The following is a 4,033-nucleotide window of genomic DNA, read 5'->3' as shown; positions in this document are numbered from 1 at the left end:
AGCCTACAGCACCCGGTATTCCCAGGCGGTCTCCCATCCAAGTACTAACCAGGCCCGACCCTGCTTAGCTTCCGAGATCAGACGAGATCGGGCGCGTTCAGGGTGGTATGGCCGTAGACGCTGGTGGCTGCCGCCGGCGCCCCTAAGAAGCCTCGCGCGCGCGCGCGCGCGCGCTGTCGCCTGGTCCCTGTGACGCGCCGTCGCCTGGCCCCTGTGACGCGCGCGCCCGAGCCCCTGTGACGCGCACCGGACGCCCGCGTCCCCTGCGCCCCGCGCTCCGCCGCCTGCCGCCTGCCTGCCACTGCCTCCCGCCACCGCCGCCGCCGCCGCCGCCGCGGCCAGCCAAACCCTGCCCTGCCCTGCCCTGCCCTGCCCTGCCGCCCGCCCAGGGCGCGGGAGGCCTCGGGCACCCCGGGGACTGTGGGCGGGCGGGGCGCAAGTCTAGGCGCTCTCCCAAGCCGGCCCCGGACGCTCCAGGCCTCCTGTCCGCCCGCATCCCGGCGACGGGTCGCAGGACATCCGGCTGCTCTGCTCGGGGCCAGGTGGCCCGGGGCGTCGGGCGCGTCGGCGCGTCGGCGCGTCGGCGCGTCGGGGCCCCGGGCCCGCGAGGCCCCTCCGGCCCGAGGCGCCTCCCAACGAACCCGGGCCCAACAACCCCCGGCGGCCGCCGCTCCGGCCCGGCCCCAACTTGCCCAAATCCAGCTGGAGCCACCGGCGCGACCAGAGGGCATCACCGGAAACCCCTCCGGGGCGGGCGGCGGGGCGCGGGGAGACCAGGGCGGGCCACCCTTCCCCGCCCCGCCCCGCGCCCCGCCCACGGGACCCGGACCGCGCCCTCAACCCCAGGCCCCGCGGCCACCCTGGACAGCTCCTGACTGACCGACCTGAGAGACACAGAGACAGAGACAGAGACAGAGAGATTGAGAGGATCCGAGACACGGACCCAGACAGACACCCACCGGGACAGACACACAGACGCTCACGCTGACGCAGAGAGGCCCTGCCCAAGAGGCAGCTTCCCCACAGGAGGGCGGTGGTGCTTGAGCTGGGCCCGGGCAAGGAGGCGGGGGCCCTGGGGCTGGCGATCACCCCTGGGGCCCTGGGACGTGCAGACAGGGTCTCAGGAGTGCAGCGCTCCTGGGATCCCTGTCCCGCGACCCGGACGCCCAGGAGCCACGGACTGGCAGCCGGGCTCGGGCTCGCTCTCGCTCTCGCTCTCGCTCTCGCTCTCGCTCTCGCTCTGTGTGTGTGCGTTTTTGTGTGCGCCTGCGTGTCTGTGTCTGTTTGTGTGTTTCTTTCCTTCTCTCTTCGCCTCTTCGTTCTGGCTCTTTTCCTCTTTCTGCGGGGCGCCCCCGGACTTCCTGAGTTGACAGAACGACCAGCCAGAAAAGTCAGGACACGGAGAACTTCGCCCGAGAAACCAACGCAATCTACCAGACGTACAGAACCCCCTCCCCGACGACCACAGCGTCCACAGTCTGCTCGAGTGCAGGTAGGGACATTACCCAGGGTCTCCCACAGGTTAGGTCACCCGTTGAGTCTCCTTAGTTTTACCAAGATGGCTAGCGCGCCGAGGATGGACGGATGAGCGCAACGGTGTGATTACGGGGAGGGAAACGCACGTCCGAACACCCGTTGGTGCCTCCCGACGTCACCGGTATCCCCGTCCCGAGACCTCTGGGCTTCAGGGTTCTGGGCCGCAGCCCTCTCCCGTCGTCCACCCGGGATCCAGTGCGCACGATGTCTGCACTGCCCAGCTCAAGAGTTTGGGCCCTGTGGGCGTTCTTGGATCCCGTTGGAAAGGGGACCTCGGGACGCGAGGGAGAGGAAAGGGGCGGGGGTGGGGGGTGGGGGGGGCGGGCTGGGGGAAAGAGAGCGACGACGCCATCAACGCATGTCTGACCAGGACCTGGGCTGTGCCAGGCTCTCCATTTCCGACGGCACCGCGTCCCGTCGTCGGGGACGCCGCCTCTCGTCGGGACGTGTTGGCCTGCCGTCGGTCCTCCCGTCCCAGGCACGAGGCGGCGAACTCCCCCAAAGGCAGAGATTTTGGCACCTGCGTCCTCGGCTGCTGGGTCCGGCCCCAAGCAGGCACGCGGCCCGCAGGTGCCGGGCGAATGTCGGCGGAAAGCACTATGCTCACAGGGAAGGACGGCAGACGATGAGCGCGCACCAACCAGTGCCGCGCTCCGTGCTGAGCGGTGTGCTCCGTGCTCCCGCTTCCGTGCTCGCAACAACGCCACCGACGAGGCACTAACGGGACCCCCTTTCCAACCAGATGAGGCAACTGCCGCTCAGGGAGGGCGAGTCCCTCGCAGGAACGGCGGCCCTTGCTGCCGAGCCTTCGTTTGAGACCAAGCCTCCGGGCCCGCACTCTGGGAAACTTACGGAGACACAGCCCCAGTTCTCCCAGCAGAACACGCTCACCGGAGGTCAGATTGGGGGAGCCGTCGGAACCAGAACCACCCAGGGCGCTACCCTGCAGGGAGCGACGCGCGGCCCGCCCCGCCCCGCCGCCGCCCCGCCACCCCGCCATCCCGGGCAAGCAGGAAGCAGGCCACAGGTGCCCTGGGTCTGCTCTGGCAGGGAAAGTGGGGCCCACGGGAAAAGGGAAACACGAGGATATTCGCTCCCAGGATGATTGCTGAACGGTGAGAGGATGGAGGTTGAGGTCCTCTCTTCCTGCTGTGCCCGCATGTCCCAGCTTCTCCACAGCGAGCAACTATTGCTTTCTGTCCGCGGTGGGGAAGAGACGGCTTACCTTGATGAATTCCCCCCTTGAAAATGTAAAAGTCCGTGCGATCTGAGGCAAGTCTCCCCTCTCCTCCTCCCTGTCATCCCGGCTCTCCTCCCCTGGAGCAAACTCCCCTCCCGCTTTCCCGGATCCCCTTTCCGCGATAGTCTGCGCGGACACAGGCAGGGGAAGAGCAGACTTTCAAAGCTGCCCGAGCCGCACGAAATGAAAGCTGAAGCCAAGGAGCCAGGAAGGGCTGGCCGCTGAGGACGGAAATGTCCTCTCGGGGGACTCGTCCACTCCCTCTGGCAGACAGAGGCCAGGAGGGGGGCAGGACAGAGTGAGGCACCTGAGTGAGGGGACACCAAAACCCTGGGCGAGCGCAGCCAGATTCCTAATCCTTCCATCCAGTCTGTTCAGAATCAAAACGGATGCGAGGGATCCACGAGGAGCCAGACACCGACCTTTCAAACGAAGGCAGGACCCCCCGCCCCCACCCCCCAAAAGACAAAAGCGAAGACGGAGACGGAGTTGGATCCCAGCCGGGGAGCGGGGGGAGGCGCTTGAAACTTAGACACTTGGGGAAGGGGACGTCTTTAAGGCAAGACAACACAAAAGGACCCGTACCAACTCCGGTGCGGAAACGAGGGTTTCTCGCGAACGACGGTATCAAGGACAGCCAGGTGCCGACTTGGAGAAGCTGACACACGGCGCAGGCATCAGAAAATCCAGAAGCCGTCCCGCTTGGGATGGATGGCCAGGCCCGGAAGGCTCCTGTCGAGCCCAGTGGGCCCCGTCCTTCTGTAGGTGCTGTTTGGAGAAGCCTGACCCGGGGTCTTTCCTAGATGGGCTCTGGAAGACGGATGGGCTGCCGGCAGCTTGCCGAAGCTGTCCGGGCCTCCGCAGCCCGGAGCGGGATCCGTTCCATCGCACACCACGACTCGACCAACTGCTTGGGGGCCGCGCCGGCCGAGTGGACCGCTAGGGTCTCTCAGGAGCCTGGCGGGTGGGAAGAGGCCGCCGAGGACAGAGGGAGCCCGCCGGACGAGGGCGGCGTCGGGGGCACGGCCACGCGGGGCCGGCCCCGGTTGGCCCTGGGTTCCCGTGGGGCCGCGAGGTGGAAGGGCTGGGCGGCGGCCGCGGCCGCGGGGCACTCGCGCGGCTGGACAGCGGTGGGGGCGTGGCGGGGCGATGGGGCGACCGGTGAGGAGGGAGGAGGGGCGGGGGGAGCATGGAGGGAGCGGCGCTGGGGGCGGGGGGGGGGGGGGGCAAAAGGAGAGGGAGGCGGCGGGAGGCAAA

General features: G+C 68.2%; 1 non-coding gene across 1 annotated transcript; it reads right to left on the bottom strand.

The window, feature by feature from the left end:
- On the bottom strand, nucleotides 1-119 carry LOC139044608 (5S ribosomal RNA). Its single transcript, XR_011501675.1, has one exon. It is a non-coding gene; the product is annotated as a 5S ribosomal RNA (ribosomal RNA).
- Nucleotides 120-4,033: the final 3,914 nt, after the last annotated feature.

Source organism: Equus asinus, chromosome 2 (genome assembly GCF_041296235.1).
Source record: "Equus asinus isolate D_3611 breed Donkey chromosome 2, EquAss-T2T_v2, whole genome shotgun sequence".
In the NCBI taxonomy this organism is placed as follows: Eukaryota; Metazoa; Chordata; class Mammalia; order Perissodactyla; family Equidae; genus Equus; species Equus asinus.
The sequence above is the reverse complement of the archived record's forward strand: the minus strand, read 5'-3'. Positions and strand labels throughout refer to the sequence as shown.